The following is a 21,493-nucleotide window of genomic DNA, read 5'->3' as shown; positions in this document are numbered from 1 at the left end:
CTGTCTAAGATACGTGACTGACATAACTGGACCGGATCTGCTCTCTTTGGTGGAATTGGGAGGGGGGAGGTAATTTTGAAAATTGAGGTATTTGTAACTTACGAAAGGGTGACCAGATCTTAATGAAATTTGATATTTAGAAGGATCTTGTGCTATAAAGTTTAACTTTAGGTTCTGACCTTCTCACAAGTGCCAAATGAGCTCTTGGCTCTTGGCTCTTCCGATCTCGTACCATATGAGCTCTCGGCTCTTCCGACCTCGTCCAAATGAGCTCTTGGCTCTTCCGACCTCGTACCATATGAGCTCTCGGCTGTTCCGACCTCGTCACAAGTGCCATATGAGCTCTTAGCTCTTGTTTAATCCTAGTTTCTGTTCTATTATGGATGTGGCCCCTCCTCACAGGCAGAGTTTTGATTGAGTACGGATAGCAGAAAGCTTAACTGTTAACCAGGTTTTCCAGTTAATTTTGTCTGCCGTCTAAACAATAATGAGGCTGGTATGAAAGATTTTGATATCCCTGCACATCCCTTTTCACAGATATCAAATAGGACGTTTAATCAGATCCGGTTGGATTAGAGTCTAGATGGGATCCGTCGTACCCGTCCAGTAGATTTGTTAGTTCCAAGGATTGAGGTCAAAACGATCTTGAACTCTCGAACGTTAAAACCATGAAGTTATTTCTTATTCTCTACTGTGTTTGATGGATATCTAACAACCCCTTCTGGAAGATTTCTTGAAGAAAAGAAATATTGGTCGTCCTTGGTCTTCCCCGAAATGACTTCTAATCTCAAAAATGAAGAAAACTGGTCCTAAGGCAATTCCTCCTGACAATTACCCTGTGGAATATTCTAACTGGACACTTCCCACACGGACAAATCCCCTCGAGAAATTCCCCCACATGTAAAAATCAGAGCCAAAGGCAATTAAGATAAATAAAAGAAATGAAGAAAAGCAGGGGTTCTGGAATATTCTGCCTACCTATATTCCAAAATACAGGTAGAATATATGATGTACAAAATCCTGTAGCATTCAGTTGTATATTTTATTTCTTTTTTTAGTGGGGGATGAATTATCATAGCAGGATAAGTTGATAATAGAAGAGCACAAATATACTAGATTAAGAAGTATGAGTAATTACTTTCTGCGACATTGATCTGGCACCTCTTTAATACAAGATGCCGATCCCCCCTCCCGATCGAGAACGCATCCACTAGAAGTATATCGGGACGTTTTACCAGCTGAAGCACCTCTAAAGGGCGTTTTTTTTAGTTTAATTTGAATAAAATAGAATCAAAATCCAAATCACAACCAAATAAACTTAAAATTAACATAAGTCCTTAATCCCAAATAATAAAAAGAAGTTATTTGCTTATTACAAAACACGAAAGACAAGAATTAATGTTGTAACATATTCTACACCCTGTATTCTATTAAATAAAAAAAAACTAGTTTTTTTTAACTGAAAGTAAGGAGCGACATTACAACTTAAAACGAACAGAAATTACTTCGTATATGAAAGGAACTCCTTCCTCATCAACGCCTCGCTCTTTACGCTAAAGTTTGACTCTTTCTCTCAACTCTACTTTTTTAAACAGTAAACTGAAAAGTAAGCTTCCCCAGCAAAAAAAAAACCCTGATAACGTCTTTACATTTCCCAACAACCATTACTATGTGTAAACACTGGTCAAAGTTTGTAACTAGCAGCCCCTTTCACGGGGACTTAGGGGGAGTAAGTCGTCCCCAAAGACATAGTTATTAGGTGTTTCGACTATGCTGAATAAACGGCTCTCAAAAGTCACCGGATTTTGATTCGGTGACTTTTGGAAACAATGAGCGTGGGAGGGGGCCTAGGCGCCTTCCATTTTTTGGTCACTGAAAAGGACACTAGAACTTTTAATTTCCGTCGGAATGAGCCCTTTTCGGGGTTCTAGGAATACTGGGTCGAAACGATCAGCCTTTGGAAAAAAAAAACAAAACAAAAAACAAATAAACACGCATCCGTGACTTGTCTTGTGGCAAAAAATACAAAATTCCACATTTTTGTTGATAGGAGCTTGAAACTTCTACAGTAGAGTTCTGTGATACCCTGGATCTGATGGTGTGATTCTATCACTTTTGAGGGGTGTTTCCCCTCTTAGGATCGTAACTCATAATGGGTAAAACTAAACTTGATGACACTTATATATTTAAAATCAGCAATAAAATACGATTCTTTTGTTGTAACTATTGGTATCAAAATTCCGTTTTTTAGAGTTTCGGTTACTATTGAGCTGGGTCGCTCCTTATTACAGTTCGTTACCACGAACTGTCTGTATTTTTGGAATATCTTTTGTTTTATCATGCTTTCCCTTTGGCTGCTCAATTTCAAATGGGGGGGGGACCTTTTAAGAGCGTAATTGTCTACAGAGGGATGCCCGCAAGGCTTTTTTCAAGGGGAATCACCTAAGGGTATTTGTTCACGAGGGTGGAATTTTGAGGAGAGATTCTCCGGGGGACATAGTCAGACAAAAAAAAAACACATGAAATTTTTTCTCACTGAATTTGATTGATGTATGAGAAGCCTTACTGTCTATTGTTATGGTATATGTATTTAGTGATCCATCCCTTCCTTCCCCCACTGGGTCCAGATCTGGTTTGCTTCTTGAAAGGATTTGGGAAACCAAATCTTACTTCTGACCTAGTTTTGTTAAGATCTGACAACCCTTTCTGGTGAATATCCTGTTGGCAGTGATACAAAAAAACCCCTCATTCCACTTACATTCGATGAGGTTACGAAATCTCAAAACATAGAACCTCCTTCTAAATGGCTATATGACAAGGAATTAGTGATCCATTTCTTTGCCTCCTCCATAACAGTCGTATCAGAATTGGATCCACACACTGCATGGTACTTATCTGTTAGCCAGTACACACTCGAGAATTTCGATCAATAAAATCAGACAATAACCGGGTTTATTGCTGTTTGCATACGGAGACAATTAGCTTTGGCTTAGTGGAAAACTACAAAAAAACTATTATATAGCCGATGCCCCTTGACTATCCGGATTTGAACCCTTCTTGCCCCTCCAAAGAAATGCTGGAGCTACTCTCCTGAACATCACATTGTCGCTATCATATCTGATATAAACCTTCATAGACTACAACTAAGACGCTTACTCTTACTTTCAACAATGTGAAATTGAAACCCAAAAGCCTCTTCAATTAAAAGGGGGTTTTGATCTCCTAAAGGCATATAAGACGCTTTTTCTTGCTTCCTACCAAGTTTGCTTAAGATCTAGATATTCCTTCTGATAGATGTCCTGATGAAAAAAAGTTTTAATTCTTTGTTTTGCAATTCCTATAATTCTGAGCGAGCCACTCACCAATATCTACGGTTAGCGAGATCGTAATCTCAAAGGCCGACTAACGCTTTTTGTTTTCACTCTGTTTCTGTAATTCCTCAGGTCATCGATAATTGACACCGATTAAATTGTAACTATATTGCTAATATTATTAAACAGCTAATATTAACATAACCTAAACTATTCGTGGACAATTGGAATAAATAAGACAAAGAAAAGTTTTATTCAGATGAAATTTAACCCTTGAAATTATAAAGTGGTATCAAAATTCAAAACAAGGAGAAATTATCGTATATATGAGGATATGCCGACCCAACCCATTTTAATTCCCAAAGGTAAATAAATGAGCCCTTCAATTCCAAGCAAATATTTTACTTAAATATCATATTATTCTTTTGTCAGAGTATCTAATACTGAAGCATTGGTAAGATAACTAAAGTCACAAAAGTAAGGTTAATTGACTTAGTTTATGCTCACACAATGACGAGTGACAAAACGACAATGTCATTGATTGAAATTGACATTGACAATGTGATTCTAATTTAAAAAGAGACGTGTGGCTTTTCTCTAATCTAAGTGTAATTATGCCTCTGTGTTTATGACAACTAAGGTGTACAAAATTGCATTTAGAGTTATTATACTTTAGCACGCTAAGTTAATTTGCTCCTATCATAACCGTGCAATAACCTATTATTACATTTTACAGACCCATAAGGGGACTTTCCTACCATTAATTACTAGGAAAGTGAAGAGACCTATGAAAGTATATCCTTACAGACGCCATCAAATTTAGGTTCTGGCTTTAAATTTGTTCATAACCCTTAATTTGCAGTGGGTTAAGAAGCAAGTTGAATGGTAAACTTTCTTCCATGGGGTATATGGTATTTTAACCATGGGTAACATAATCATGGTTCGAAAGAATGTGAAAAATTATAGCTATAAATAGTCAATTAGCGATACCTTTTTTAGGATTCATATCACGATGCTATAAATCGTCGGAAATATGTGAATTAAATGGATCGGGTAAATAAGATTAAAACAGCATTCTATATTTCAAGCATGCTCTTTAGTTAAACCTCTAATCTTTAGGCCCTTCATTAGAAGACCTAAAGGAACCCGGTCCTTTAAAAAACTTAGTGTTTTTTGTATCTTTGCTCTAGCTTATAGTACCTACTGCTGCGTCAATCCCGACACGATTTTCTTCTGGTGGAACAGACGTACGACAGAATCGGATGGAGGTTTAGAAAGAAACGCAGACTTTTGTGTCGCTGCGACAAACTCTAGAAGAATTCAAATCAGGTTCTCAAGCTCGTGATACTTCGTAATCACATCGTGATCCTTGGAATATGTTATGGGCTGGCACCTAACAGCCAAAATTAGCTTTTCAATCAGCTCCATGACATTGGGTATGATTTTTTTTTTTTTATTTTTTTTTTTTTTTAATTAGAACAACGCATTCAATTTGTCGTACGAGTTGAAATTGTTCAACGCATCCGACATTGCTGCAACATGGATGGTTTTACGTCGTTTGTCGCACGATTTGTGTCGTTTGTCTCAGAATTTGTGTTCGTTCGAATCAGGGGTAAATATGTGTAAATGTTGGCCAGTGTGTGTTTATTTGACATTTATACTCGCGGGAAAAGACAGGTAGGGATACATCGAGCCTATCCTTCCAAAATAGCGGACGTTTTCTGAATTTTTCTACTGCTTCTATGATTTGACAGTTTTGGATTCCTTTTAAATTTACCCTTCTCCCTTACAAACCGTAATGTGACGCCCTAGCTCGATTCACATAGAAGTACCTACTCACATGCTGGCCTTATTGGGTGCATGCTTGCATTTCTGTGTCTGTGTGTTGTGTATATATGTTTGTTTGTGTGTTCGTTTGCGTATTGGTGTAATTTAGTCAAAATTTTGAGAGGAAGGGGGGGGGGTGGTCCGAGGCAATTTTCCCAAACCAAGTTAAAAACTTAAAAATGAGCGTTATAGTACCATAAAAGTAAAGATGTGTGTTTGTGTATGTGCGTTCGTGTGTGTGTATATATATGTTTGGGCATTCGTATATGTGAACACCAATTAGTGCCCTAGTCGAGTGGTTAGTGCTCGAGACTTAAGATCTCGATGTTAGGGGTTTGAGTCCTGGTGTCGCTGGTTATTTGGTTTGGAACTTGGTCAATGGTATAATTCTGTAGCCTAAGCCTGAATCGACCCAGCACTAAATGGGCACCTGGAGAGATCTGAGGGAAAACACTGAAAGCGTCGGATGATTTACCCCCAATCACGCATTGCTTTCCCGGCCGAAGACATTTAATTAGGGGATTGGTACCTGGGTAACGAGGACCATTGGGTGGAATACGAAATAGCTTGTGTTTCTCATCTTTTGTCTCTCTACATTGTACACGTTCGTATATAGTATGTAATCTTTATATATATAGGCTATGCCTCTCTATACATAGTGTTGGGCACCTTCAATGAAACCAAATTATGTTATAGTTTTTCTTAAATGGAGACATTGCAGTTTGTCAACCCTGTTATTTGGGAAATAATAAAAGCCATCTGCCGATATAAAATGTGATTTTCCAAATTTCTCCGCCATGCAAACTACACAGCAATATATGAACCTGTACTGTTTTATTTGTCACGGCCAAAGGTATTATGTTTTATTAGTATGCCAGCTGCAGGAGATATAATGCGTAATAATTTATGGTGAATTATTACTTATACTTCCAGTATCCCCCACACCTATCTGTCCCAAAAAGTGTAAATAGGCTATAGGGTGTCCAAAAGTAAAGACAACGTGAAATTTTGGAAATCTTTATACCAGGTGCGAACGCAGGAAATTATTGCAGAAGGGAGGAGGAGGGGATAATTTATCCCCTCCTTTTATTAAATATAACTATATTACTATATATAACTAATATAATTATAACTAAATACAACTTATTAAATAACTTATTAAATGTAAAATAGCAATCCAAAAACATTAAATTATTTATAAGGCTACTTGTAAGAATCGTGTAATTTCAGGGATGGGGACAGAGATCCCCCTTGAGCATTATGTAGTGATCAGTAATTAATTGTGATTAGCACAACTGTTTAGCATTCAGGGATAGGGCAAAAGCCCCCGTGAGCAGGCAATATGCCTTAAGCACATAGAGGTGAGTAGTAGGTATAAGCACAAGTAGTTGGTATTAAATTATTTAGTGTTCAGTTAATTATTTAGTATTTAATTATTAGGCACAACTAGTGTGAGTAATTAAGTAATTACGTGGGTATAAGCAAAACTAGTTAATATTTAATTATTTAGTATTCAATTAATGATCTGGCATTTAATTAAACATAGGATAACAATTTGCTTTACAAAAATTGCTCAATAACTATGTGGGAATGCATTCAAAGAAAATATTCGAAAAAGAAAGAAAACGACAAAAGATCTTCCACAGTAAACATTATGATTCAATTACACACGCAGTGTCAAATCCATATGTAAAATAAACATTTAAGTTTACGGATGCCACCCTCACGGGACGGGATCTTTTTCAAATCCTTTCGGAAAAAAATTCGGAAGGGAGGGCTGGATGAGTTTGACAATAAACGGGAAATTATATAAAACACACAGAATAGTAAGGCAACAATTAATGGTTCAGAAAACCCCCCCTCCCCTTTATGAATATTCCCGTTAAGTTGTATTACCAACTGCCAAAGCCAAGCAAAATATAATATTATTAGTATATATCATAGATCCTAATTTAAAACACTTCCTAAAGAAAATAGTAAGTAATTTGTGAAAGTGCAAGACCTCTAAAAAAGAGACCCAAATGAGATAAGACTTAGGGCGGCAACGGCATCAAAATATAAAATAACACCTTACAGTTAGCAATTAAAATGAAGAGAATACACGATTAAAGCAGTTTGCAGTAAATTAAAATTACATTGTTCATTTTTTTTTCTATGCCTTAAGCTAAGCTTCCAAAAATAGCTGGAGCGAAACCATGGACTCTGATAAAGAAAAATATGGATAATGGAATGCAGCTTTTGAATCTACAAATAAATAGAAGGAACCATGACCAATAAGATTATATACACCATTGTTGGTTTGATTAATAAAGTGTAGTTAAGTTTTAGGTATTGTTAATTGTGCTAAAATCAAAATAGTATATCAAATCATTGTTTTGAACAGATTTAAAGCGTTCCTGGGATGTATTTTTGTTCAAAAGAATTAATATCTTTTATTTGTCGAAATAACTGTTGAAACTAAAGTAAACGAGTTCTCTGACATTAAATAAACTATGGACCTCAAACGCACTCTAGTGGAATAGAAACAACACATGGAACTAAATCATGGTTTTTATTTGTTTGACTTAATTTCTTCTTGGACTTAACCTTTGAAATTAAATATAAAAAAACAAGTTTTTTTTTAACTGCAAGTCAACTCTAAACCGTAATCTGCAAACATGTAGTGTTTGGCAAGGGACAGAAAAACTACTTAAAGAAACAAACTCAAGGGAATTAAGTGGCTCAATCCTCACAAATATTCCAACATTCTCTAGGCTTTCTCTAAAATCCTATAACATTGTTTTAATAATTTTCAAGTTTTAATAATCCTAAACTTGACACCCCGCCAATTGCTAATTTGAATTTCTAATTTGAATTTTTTAACAAGGGATTACAACAATTCAAAAACCTCAAAAGAAAATATTTTTGAACGCAATGTCAGTAGGAACGCCCAAAAAATGAAAATTTGCAGTTATTACAAATGATAATTTTCTAATTTGACAAGGGATTGCAACAATTCAAAACCCTTAAGAAAGAAAACCAAAATATTGAAGCTTAGTACATATCGTTTTTAGAAGTTGGACTAGCTTCAATAATCATATATCTTTGAACAAATTTTAGCATGAAAAGACGTAAGATTGTGAAAACAGCAAAAAACTGGTAATTGCAAAAAAATTTGTATATGTTTTAACAAGGGATCCAACCCCACATTGCACTTCCTGGCTGAAGGGCCATGAAATGGAGATCAGCACCGCTGGTTTGGACCTTAAGGGTTTAGTGCCGTCTTACTTACTTACTTACAACAATTCAAACACCTCAAAAAGAAAACCTTTTTGAACGCAACCAGTATAATGTCAGTAGGAAGGCCCCCAAAAATGAAAATTTGCAGTTATTACAAATGATTATTCTCGTTTTTGACAAGGGATTGCAACAATTCAAAAACCTTAAAAAAGAAAACCAAAAGTTTGAGCATTAAAGGAAGTCCTTACTAAGCTTCAAACTTTTGGTTTTATTTTATAAGATTTTTGAAGACCCTCGTTAAATTATTTACAAATAGTTTTGCAAATACCAGTTTTTGCTCTTTACGCAGTTTAATTTCTTTTCATACTGTATGTGTTCAAAGATATTGGATTTTTGAAGCTAGTCCCATTCCTAACAACGATTAAATAAAAAAAAACAAGTTTTTTTTAACTAAAAGTAAGGAGCGATATTAAAACTTAAAACGACCAGAAATTACTTCGTATATGAAAGAGGCTGCTTCCTCATCAACGCCTCACTCTTTACGCTAAAGTTTGACTCTTTCTCTCAATTCTTCTTTTTAAAACAGTAAAAAACTTTAGCGTAAAGAGCGGGGCGTTGATGAGGAAGCAGCCTCTTTCATATACGAAGTAATTTCTGGTCGTTTTAAGTTTTAATGTCGCTCCTTACTTTTAGTTAAAAAAACTTGTTTTTTTTATTTAATTTCTGGACGTTTTTGAATCAATGCATGTTTTGATTTTGGCTCTCCGCAGAGGAATAATTAAAACAAAATTTGCATTTTTTTTGGCTAAATGGCTTTCTCATAATTTTGATCGAATGATTTTGAGAAAAAAAGAGCGGGGGAGGAAGCCTAGTTGCCCTCCAATTTTTTGGTTAATTAAAAAGGCAACTAGAATTTTTAATTTTTTACGAATATTTTTATTAGTAAAAGATCTACGTAACTTATAAATTAGCTTACGTAAGGAACTTTTGTATTCTCATATTTTTATTACATATATGAGGGGGTTCGCCCCCTTGTCAGATCCTCGCTCTTTACACTAAAGCTTAAATTTTGTCCCAATTCATTAAGAATGACCCCAGAATCACAAAAGCCGTAGAATAAATAGTTGAAATTACTAGAAATACTTTAGCATAAAGAGCGAGGTATTAGGAGGAGGTGAGCCCCTCAAATGGGCAATAATTTCTGTTTGTTTTAAGTTTTAATGCTGCTCCTTACTTCCAGCTGAAAGAACTTTTTCATATTTATTTTTTCATTGTTTTTTTTTTAAATAATGCTAGAAAATCCTGCGCTCCCTTCATGGAGATTTTCTTCCCCCATGACAAACTATCGATGGAAAGTTCCCCCAGAATATCCCCCTCTTCTCAGCCCCTCCCCCAATCAAAAAAAAAATCCCCCTGAAAACGCCTGTACACTTCCCAATGACCATTACTATATGTAAGCACTGGTCAAAGTTTGTAACTTGTTGCCCCTCCCACGGGGACTGTGGGGGAGTAAGTCGTCCCCAAAGACATAGTTATAAGGTTTTTCGACTACGCTGAATAAAATGGCTATCTCAGAATTTTGATCCGTTGACTTTGGTAAAATAATTAGCGTGGGAGGGGGCCTAGGTGCCCTCCAATTTTTTTGGTCACTTAAAAAGGGCACTAGAACTTTTCATTTCCGTTAGAATGAGACCTCTTGCAACATTCTAGGACAACTGGGTCGATACGATCACCCCTGGGAAAAAAAACAACAAAAAAACAAAAAAACAAATAAACACGCATCCGTGATCTGCCTTCTGGCAAAAAATACAAAAATCCACATTTTTGTAGATAGGAGCTTGAAACTTCTAAAGTAGGGTTCTCTGATACGCTGAATCTGATGGTGTGATTTTCGTCAAGATTCTATGACTTCTAGGGGGCGTTTCCCCCTATTTTCTAAAATAACGCAAATTTTCTCAGGCTCGTAACTTTTGATGGGTAAGACTAAACTTGATGAAACTTATATATTTAAAATCAGCATTAAAATGCGATTCTTTTGATGTAGGTATTGATATCAAAATTCCATTTTTTAGAGTTTTGGTTACTATTGAGCCGGGTCGCTCCTTACTACAGTTCGTTACCACGAACTGTTTGATATGTACTATAGTTTCAAAGTTTTGGTTTTCTTTTTTAAGGTTTTTGAATTGTTGCAATCCCTTGTCAAAATAGAAAATCATCACTTGTAATATTTTCAAATGTTCCTTTTTTTGGCCTTCTTACTGACATTATATAAATGGTTGCGTTCAAAAAGGTCTTTTTAAGGTTTACGAATTGTTGTGATCCCTTTTTAGAATATATGCAAATATTTTTACGATTACCAGTTTTTAATTGTTGTAATATCTTGTTAAGATATACACAAATATTTTTGAAATTTAATGTCATTTCATACTGATGTCTTTTTGAAAAATATTTGAAAATTCAATTTTTGTTTAAGAATGCAATATTTTATCAATGTTGCTGATATGTATGCCACCCAAAAAATTTTTTGGTATGTAGTGTAATATTATATCAGTGTTCCAACCATCAATCATAAAAATAGAAAAGCGTAGCTTAATTATTTAAGCTGAGAAATTAGCATGTGCATTTAAGGTGGCCTTTTGCAGTTTTAAAAATATATTTAGCTCAGGGATAAAATCAACGAACTGCGTAATAGTCTATAAGCTAATTAATCCAGCTTGGAGTGAAATATTATGCTAAATGGAAAAACCAGAGATTCCATCAAGATGACTTTTGGAAATATTTTACCGTTTTTTACAAATAAAAATATTCTGGCTTGTAGTTTTTGATCGATCACATTAAATTTATGAATTTCAAATATTTGGAATCAACATAAAAAGCAACTTCTTTTGATGTATATATTGTTATCACATTCCCTTCTTTTTAGAATTTTTGGTTACGATTTGACCGAATCGCTCTTTATGTACAGTTCACTACCACAAACTGTTTAATAATAGTCATTAGATATATCAGTAAAAAAACCTCTTTGTCTCCTTTTTGTTACAAAGAAGTTTTGTTTTATTTCTTTTTTAAGACGCATGTAACAAAAGGAGTTGTTACTTTTGTCATTTGGAAACCACAGAAACAATAGATTTATCTTCAACTAAATTAAAGAAGGACTAGATATCTTTTGTATTAGTCAAAGTATAAACCCTAAAGATCGCTGTCAAAGTTTTTTAATATCAAGTTTTTATATATTTTTAGATATCATATATCGAGTAATATTTTCATATGTATTGAGAAATATTGATATTTTAAATTTAATTTTGAATACAAATAAAGATATATTTTATTACATAAAGAAAGAAAACGATCGAAAATGGGGTTATTAAAGGCCAAATGAAAATACTGAAGTTAACACAAAAAGCGAATATTTCGAGAGAAAAAACGCCTCTGTTCTTCAGCGCGAACAAAATAATAGGATCAATGAAAAAAACATACGCAGAAAGTGCAACAAAACCAATGAAAGAACCGCCAAAAAATTGTATAAAATTCGGTAAAAGACCGAAAATTAAAAGAAATCAAATACCTTACAACAATAAAGTGAAGTATTTGCCAATATCCGCAATTTTCACAAAATTCAAACAAATATGAACTGCCATCGACAGATACTAACGAACAACTGAGAAATATAATTTAAAAGACCACACTGCCTTTCCATGACGAAAGTAAAACAGTTCAAAATAGGGATGATACCTTTTTATTCCATATACTCGACGTTGATAACTTCGAAGACCACACTGTCTTCGAAAATGTGACCAAGGAGGTGTCTAAAGTAGCAAAACCGTTTTACTGCTGATGATGAACACTGTATATGTGTTCGAAATATCCAGTTAAATTATTTTGTATCTATTCACTGTCAATAAAAAGGTATCATCCCTATTTTGAACTGTTTTACTTTAGCAACTGAGAAATAAAAGAAAAAATTCATTCACTCAAACAAACGAAGCAGAAATTGAATAAATTGGAGAACTAGGTCACATGATTTCTGATTTTAACCATTGCATTTCTTGCAGATACCCTTTGAGACTTAAGGGGTTGATGATGTATTTGATTATGTGATTGGGGAAGTGGTTCAACGTTTATTTCAGGGATTAGCAAAGTGTCGGTCTCTCTTTTGAGAAAACCGAAATGCGACTCATTTATTCTTAGACCACCTGAATATCTGTTCAAAGTTAGGCCTAAATGTTGGTATTTATAAATTTCATCAGCTTCTCTGTAGTGCTGGACAGTACCTTTGCCATGCGAAATTAGGTTAGCTTGGTTAAACAAGAGCCAAGAGCTCATGTGGCACTTGTGACGAGTTCAGAACCTAAAACTAGACTCGGTACTAGAGTTATCAATTTTGCTGTTCTTTGTTTATTGGCAATTATTACAAAGATAAACTTGCAAATACAGTGTTCCTGTCGTCTCCTCTTGTTCGGTATTGTAACGTTTGTCCAATTAAGTTTCATCCCGATCTCTCCACTCTAAGTGTTTTCCAAGATTTCTGATTTCCCCCTCCAACTCCCCTAGTATCACCGGATCTGTTCGGAATTTAAAATAAGAGCTCTGAGACACGAGGTCCTTCTAAATATCAAGTTTCATTAAGATCCGGTAACCCGTTCATAAGTTAAAAATACCACATTTTTTCTAATTTCCGAATTAACCGTCCTTCCACCCCCCCCCCCCAGATGGTCGAATCGAGAAAGTGAATATTTCTGCTTTAATCTGGTCGGGTTCCTGATACGCCTTCCAACTTTCAGCGATCGCTATGTTGATCACGTATCTAGTTTTGGATCTTCTTCATGCAGCATTAGGGTGATCCGGGATTCAAACCTGAGACCTCTCGCACCCTAAGCAAGAATCATACCCCTAGACAAGCAAGCCACACTTAAGAAGATCAATAATTTGTTTTATCGGCAAATCAAATTCTTCTCAACTGTCTCGAATGAGGTAAGAATATATTTAATTGTTACGCTGATAATACGTCCTTCCAAAAAAAGGCAAAAATTAGAAGCACTTAATGTCCCGGCAGGACCCCACTTACACCGTTCCGCAGGGATATCCGTTCTTTTTCATTTCAACACTTTTACAATTGAAATATGTCTCTAGAAACAGAAGAAGTATTTTTAATAATCTTACAGAACAAATAATCAAGAAATAACAAGAAAAAGAGGATCCTTGGTAGACCCCAGCCGGGTAAACAATGTTAACGAGGTATGCTTGGCATATTAAGGGTTGAGACACTGGAATGCTGTAAAAAAGCCTTTAGTGACATCTTTATTTACAATGCCTGGAAGAATTGTTCCAATTCAAGATTACTATCACTTTCTCTCCTGTAACAAATATTGGAGCTAAAACTAAAAAGCGTGAAATTGGGAGAGAGTGCTTTAGGATTTTCTAAGGGAAAATCTCTTATTCTGAAATTTGTTATAAGAAAAGAAAGCGAAGAAACTCTTCCGATATTTTTGATGTGTTCGTTTGTTACTATTTCCCGAAAAAGGCGATATTTTATTCTAGAAATGACGCTTCAGTTGAAGTACTACTGAATGAAAAACGAGCCTCCAAGGTGCTATTTTCTAAAAGGACAAAGTGTCAGGGCCAAATATCATGTCTAACTAACAAAGATACTAATTCAGATATCTTGGAATATTAAAGAAAGTTTTAATATTTAAACCGTGAAATTTTTACAGAAATTTGGGAACTGGAGAGCATAAAACTAGGGTAATACAGAAGTAAATACTTAAAGTTATAAGGAATTTTTGAAAGTAGCTCATGTTAAGAAGTTTTTCTCAGGAGGAAAATGACAATGTTTTGATGTTCTCGAAGAGTTCATCCGTCACTGTTTCCCAAAAAAGGAAGAATTTAACTAAGAAATAATGTTCCAATTAGAAACCTAAATGAACCCATAACTTTAGAGAAAAGGATATAAACATTATCCCTACAATTTAAACCAGTTGCTAAATAAAGAATAGTAGGCACTGCAAAACATTATAAAATAGCTTTCAGAAACCAGGAAAATGTGTGAGTACTAACGATCATAGAGAAAAGTTTGTCACTGATTGCACCAAAAGTGTGGTTTTAGAAGACTCAGTAGTTTTGGAAAATTGTATATTGTAAGAAGAAACCGCAATTTTGACGTCAGATCTAAATAACATGTAAATGGAGTGGAGGACAATCATAGTCTCCCATCTTGAGTAACAAACAAACTTAGTTTTTAGTAAAGGAAATAGTGTTAAGTTTCCAAGGTGATCACACCAATCCAGTGGCCGTACAGTCTTGAGAGAGGGCTCTATTTCCAGCGATTCTTCTTTACATCTGCTTTACATGTAATATGCAGATCAATCTAGGATGAAAGACTTTTTGTTGACTTTTGATGCATGTAAAGGTGGGTTTGGCAGGAAGTCACAGTAGAAGGTCGAAAGGTGGGGAACTTTTTCGGAGGGGGATATTTTGTAGTAGAGTGATATGAGCAAGCACTAGAAAATTAGAGATACCAAAAGTATATCATAAATTTTTATAAAGATCCCTCACCAACACCGGAAAACTTGCTTTCGCAACACTGGGTAGTTGCGAAAGCATTTAAACATATTAAATACTTTACCTGAGACTAATGCTAATTTTATTTCAATTTCTTTTCGGATAGCAAATATTATTTTGTATTGTAACAATATGGAAACACAAATTCACTTTTAGTATACTAGTGTTAAATGTTTGTAAACCATGGAAATTTTTGTTGAAGATAATTCACGTAGAAATTTTAGCTTTTTGTATCTTCCTTAAAAATGTGCTAAAAGTATTATCAAGGTAAAGATGACTAGGGTGGGATTTCTTCCATTTCTTTAATAGTTCTCTTGCGTATATTTCCTATCTAAACTATTGTACATACACTGTACCTTTTCGTAAATAATGTAAACAACATCCTGTCCGTTTTCTGCATTGCAGTTTTTTGGTTTTGGTTTTTCAATCCTTGTTTTTATCACTGTTTTTATTTACTTTAGATTTGATCTGCACACTGACGTATATCCAAAAAATTATAAACAAACACAATAAATAAATCTTTTGTTTTTAGACGATACCAATATTTCAATGGCAATTTCAATATCCTACTAATTCATTGTTTTTTATTAGTAAGACCTGCATTAAAATTGCCAGTTACTAAAATTATGTCTTTACCAGCAGAATATAATTACCTGTGACATGGAATGTTTCAAAAATATGCGTAAACAACTGGTTCAGTCTCACTAGTACAAATCCTTGATAACATAGGATTAAAAAGTTTCATTATGTTCGGCAAAGCCGAGATAAAAAAAAAAAAAAAAAAAAATATAAGATTTTCAGAAAAAAAGTATTTCTTGCCCCTATGTCCATTTCAGGTTAACAGTGGTTTTTTTTTTTTTTTTTTTTTTTTTTTTTTTTTTTTTTTTTTTTTTTTTTTTTTTTTTTTTTTTTTTGTTATTTGACAAGTGAAAACTGCAACTTTAGGTGAAACAAGGATATTTATGCTTGAACCAAGGGAATTTGTCCCCAAGGTCTCTCTTAATAGCTTTTTGCCCCAGGTGAGACATAGAAACCTGAACCATCGTATACACTTTTCTCGTCCACAAATCTCAGAAATAATGTAAAAGAATGGACCAAGCTGTCGTGACTTAAGTCTTGATAAACCAAAAATAAATTCAAATATAATGACAGAGTGATAAATCGTCCTAGCTAAGTAAAGGTTGAAATAATACGTGATAAACATTCAGGTTGGAAAAAAGTTTTTGCTAAAACGCTTCTGTGATGATGTTCGATAGTATATTCATCTTCAATGAAAAGGATTTGATTATTTTTGAGTAATTAAGTTGAAGACATCCTAACTATCCATGTTGGTTCTTCTATTTCCATCTGTTACGCGTTTTCGATAAATTATTTTATGCCCAAGGTGGTATCCACGATTCTTGTTTGGGGTGGTCACAATTTTTTTAAACGCATCAAAAATCATATATTTTTGTATGGGGGGGGGATTCAAATTCCCTACACCCCATTTGGGTAAGGCCTTCTTTATGCCACTCTGTATTTTTGGAAATGAAAACTGCCTTTGTCAACTTCCAAATTTTTCAAGTTTTACCGGTGTATATTGAAATACTTAAAACATGCCTAATTTTAATGATGATTTTAGAAATTTCTAACTAGGCAAAACTACCACCGATAGTAAGGTAAATTGAGAGTCCGTAATGTTCCTGTAAGGAAAAAACCTAAGAAACTGATAAGGGTTGGGAGGGGTGTATTTGACTTGTGAAGAAACTCTATATGTAAAATTCCTAAGTAGCACTTCTTAGCGGAAGAAATGGGTGGAATAAGGTGGGTGCACAGTAAATAGTCTCTGGAAAGACCCCATATCAAAGGGAGGGGGGTAATAGCCTTCAAAAAAGGCAAAAATGGGATAAATATAAGAAAACTACTGGAAAAATGTCAATAATTTTGAGATTTGGGGTTGGGACACTGGCGTGAAGTTTCCTCTCCCCTCTCCTGATTAGGTGAAAAAATTGGATGAGGAGAGGGGCAAGGTCTGATAAAAAAGGTTTTTTCCCGAGAGTGTCCCAAAAAGTAGTACTTTTCTAATTTTGTTCTCTAGGGCAGGAAGGGTGGCTGAAGCCCCCTTCCGCCCCATCTGGATCACCCCTAAAGAAATTCTTCAAAATTATACTACCTTGTTCCAGCTTATAAAGCAATTAAATTATGTTTACATACGAATTGGACAAAACATATTCAATGATTTCTTGCTAGAAAATCCCTAAGGAGGGATTGGATCCCTGTTAACTTTCAATTTCTAAGTTCATGCTTAATTTAATGTCAAGAACGTCTGTTGTTGCAATAAATCCTTGTTTTAAACGGCATCATATCCAATTTCCCATGTTCTCGGGCTCATGAATATTCTGGAAATGCTTTAACCAGTTACGCCTGACCCAGACACTGACGGGAAAAGGGGAACTTGATAAATGAAGATCGTTATCCTGCGAGACTTACTTAAATAAATGTAAACACATTGCCTTAAAAAACTTGAATTTTACGATAGGATGTATATTACGAAAGACATCTGTCTGAAATGAAAGAATCTTTTGAGAAGGTGACAGATATATGGATACTTAAATTAACTTAATTTGGCCGTTCATTGTCCTGAAGTCAAAACAAAAGATTTGCAATCCAAAATTTACCAACTTATCAAACTACGATCAAAACATACTTTACATATAAACGAAGTTTCAGAAATTTCGTCGAGAAGTCATGGAGTTAAAATATAAAAGGCACAAACAGATATTTCATACCCCGTTATTATTCAGGCGAAAAACATAATAGTTTATCCAACGCCAAAAATTAATTTATTTTACCCTGCTTACATCAAACTCCGGAAAGTATTGCTGTATATAATACATTCTAATTTTAAGCAACCAAAATTAGAACGTATTATATCCCCAATTTTGGGGATTATTATAATGTAGTGCCTTATTATTCCGGTGAAACCATAAAAAACAGCAGTTTATCTAACGTCGCATCAGACTCGAGAAAGTAATGCTGTATATAGTACATTCTAATTTTGGGCAACCAAATTATTTTATTCAATTTTCAGCTATCTATAAATATGAACAGCGTTAAAGCTGCGTTAAAACAGCGTAATATGAACAGCCTTAAATTAAAGTGACAACGTTAAATAAAGTCAATAAAATTTTAATTCTGAATGTCTTACGTCAAATTGAAGCCAAAATTATCGGCTGGCTAAGCTCGAAATATATTTCTGGTATTATACTTTGTGCTTCTATTGTTACTTTACCTTCAAATACCCAGCACCTACAACGAATCCCCCCTCTTGAACTTGTTAAGTTACTTTTAAACTTTTTTTAAGAGTATTTTGAAGGACGATGTTTTGCGAATCTTAACATCTGTTTCCTAAGGTGCACCCACAAATCTTTCTCCATTTAAAACGCTCAAGCCAAACACCCTGAACTTTTTTAGAGTTCCAGGTTACTAAAATAACTTAGAATAGCGTCTCATATTCCCATAGATACTTGACCCTTCAATTTAAGGGCTTAATGTTAAACTTTTTCATTCTGATGATGCTCTACATCAAAATGGAGCCTAAACTGTCCGATATGCTGTTGCAAGTCTCTTTTTTCTTAGAACATTTATTACAGCGATTGGTCAGACCTGAACTTGGTGAAAAGTCATAAATTATGTCCTTGTTGTTTCTCTTAGCTATCAGGAATCAATTTGACCTTTTTAGGGAAGGGAAAGGGGTAGCACCTTAGATTCAAATTATAAGGATTTATAACGAAAGGGGTTATAAAATATCTGCGGGAGGAGGGAGGTATAAGATATCAAAGTGTCCCTCCTTAAGATTTTTACCAGATAGGCTGAAAGTACTCATTAAAAAATATACTCAACAGCTAGAGTCACGGTCTAAGGAGTCTGTGGTTGAACAGGAGTCTGTGAGTTAAGCGCTGGGTGCCACATAATGACTTTACAAGTCATTATTACTCTGCATACTTAGAATAGGCTTGGATAGGGCAGTTAGTCTCACTTCCGACTAAAGTCATTATGTAGCAGTCAGCGCTTAACTCACAGACTCCTGTTAAACCAGATAGGTAGTATTAATTAAAAGATATAGCTAAAAAGCATTAAAATATAAAGATATAAGTATTCATTAAAAGATATAGCTCGAGTCACTGTCTCAGGAGTCTATGGTTGATCAGGAATCTCTGAGTTAAGCGCTGTAGACTTGTCATTCGCACCAATAAGAGTTGAATCTCTGCTGAAGTTGGCAGGGATTAGCAGTTAAGACTTTGGTTTTTTCCTCAGAGGGCTCATGCACAACAGAATACATTGCCGGTTATGGTGATGTACAACCCTCACTTAGAAAACCCAGTTTCTATAAAACTTAATTAGCCTTGGCACTTGAGGCCAGTGGCGGCTCTGGCTTCTATTGCACCTGGGAAAAAAATCTTGCTTAGCCTCCCTCCATTTCCCACAAAATTTTCAGGCCAAACTAGTAAAATCATTTATTAGCAAAATATTATCTATTCGCTAATTAATTAATAAATTCTTCTTGATTCATTGCTTAAATGAATCAATTACTATTATTTCTTTTGTTTAGAATATTTTAACTGTTATTATTAAATTATTTTTTATTTATAATTTATTTTGTAAATTAATTAATAATTAATTGACTAATTTTGTTTTCTAAATGCATCCGTTACTTTATTTTAATGAAAGTTAAATTTCAAAAATCTGAAAACAGTTATAACCGTTAGATTACTTTTTTTTAATCTTTGAGCCCCTAAAATTACAGTGCCCAGGGTAAGTTTCTCCTCTGTCCCCCTAAAACTGCCTTTACTAGAGGCCTAGTGAACACGTTTCTCAAGTTTCTTAATGCCCTCTGGTGAACAAATGATGCAGCTCAAGTACAAGTACCAAAACTTCCAGAATAGTATGATGATTTTAGGATTTTGGCAAAATGGTTAGATCTACTGTTTTGTAAGTCATAGTGGTTTTCCGAATAATAAAGAATAAAATAAACAAAACAAGACAATTCGCGAAAAGTATTTTTGTTTTATTTGCTTTTAAGTGCCTCTGGATTAAGATGACCACTATTTTTAAGTGGGTCGTAGCCTTTGCCTGGTTCTTGAGACTGGTTCTTGAGATTTTAGGGCATGACGGTAATACTGACCCCTAAAATTCCATAATTATTTTGAAAGACAAGTAGACGGGGTCTCTAGGCGAAGTGTACATGGAAAATTGTCATTATGACGTCATTATGAACTAATAAACACTGACTGGGGGTGAGTAGTCCTCTTGATTTGTCTTCTTAGCTAAGTGTTTTCCATTAGCACAATTTTACAGCTTCTCCTACTTCACTTCTTGTAGAGCCCTTTTCGGTATTTTACATTACTTGATACAACTCGGACGTTCGCATTTAAGAGTTGTAACAAAAATTCCTATTTGGGAGGGGTTCAAACTCTTGGAGAGAAACAAGGCGTGATACAGCAAATGTGTAATTTGAAAGCGCATTGTTAAACATCTGAAACCGAGAAGTAAGTATGTAAAAATAAAATTGAGATATCCTAGAAGTAATTTTTAAGAACTTAGATTTATAGGTGGGAGGGGGGGGGTTAAAATTAAATTAATGCTTGCCAACACGCTCTAAACTAGTGTACTGATACATTTAGCAGAACACCAATTCATATAGCTGATGTAGGAAAAAAAATTCGGCTCCAGTTTAATCTAAATACAACGTTTCCAATGTTCAATTTTGGTCTTAGAGGCTATTATATACATTTTAGGATCCTCGATTTTCCGACAGATTTGTGAAGGAATTTAATTTTTAGATTTCGCAGTTAACTATTTTGCTATTTTATGTTTAAGTTAGCTAAGAAGTTTCCATTAAAAAAGATAGTTCCTCTATCTACCGCAAGTCAAGCTTGGGTGGTCTTCAACAGGTTTCCAAGTAGATAAAAAACCGTTTTCCGAATTTATGAGCAACTAAAATAATTAGATTGACGGTAATTGCTATAAAGAAGGTTAACAATATTTTTCGAAAAAATGTCTTCTCTTTCTTCTCATTTTGCCTTCTAAAAAAAGAAATAAATAAAATTCTTGAAAAAATTTAAGAACACTAGGATCGAGACCTGTTTCGAGGTAACGTACATACAACTTGGCTCAATGGTGACCAAAACTAGAGAATGGTGACCAAGAGCCCTTGAGAAAGGGCTGCAAGCTACGCAATTTGCCCATTGTTCACGTATGAAATCTGTTAATGGAAAATCTACGGATCTTTATTTTTTTTTTTGGGGGGGGGGCTTATTTTCCGCGGGTGATTTCCCACGAAGTGAATTATCAGTAAAGAGAAAGTTTTCAATGAATTTTCAAGGGTAAATTTTATACGGGAGGGAGAGAAGAGGGTATTCTGTCATGGTTTGGAAAAGGGTGAAAAATAAAATAAGAAAATGCAAGTTTTTCAACTGAAAGTAAGCAACAACATTAGAACTTAAAATTATCAGAAGTTATACCATATATTGAGGGGGGAAGGTTGCCCTTCCTCAACCCTCACTCTTTACGCTAAAGTTTGACTTTATTCCACAATT

The 21,493-nt window shown here is 34.6% G+C and overlaps 1 long non-coding RNA gene across 1 annotated transcript in view; it reads left to right on the top strand.

Annotated features, from left to right (window-relative positions):
- Positions 1-21,493, top strand: part of LOC136033611 (uncharacterized) — a 31,722-nt gene that overhangs the window by 4,728 nt on the left and 5,501 nt on the right. The window contains exon 2 of the long non-coding RNA XR_010618972.1: positions 4,502-4,747. This is a non-coding gene — a long non-coding RNA (uncharacterized LOC136033611). The remainder of the gene's footprint in view (positions 1-4,501; positions 4,748-21,493) is intronic.

Source organism: Artemia franciscana, chromosome 12 (genome assembly GCF_032884065.1).
Source record: "Artemia franciscana chromosome 12, ASM3288406v1, whole genome shotgun sequence".
NCBI classification, from domain to species: Eukaryota; Metazoa; Arthropoda; class Branchiopoda; order Anostraca; family Artemiidae; genus Artemia; species Artemia franciscana.
The sequence above is the reverse complement of the archived record's forward strand: the minus strand, read 5'-3'. Positions and strand labels throughout refer to the sequence as shown.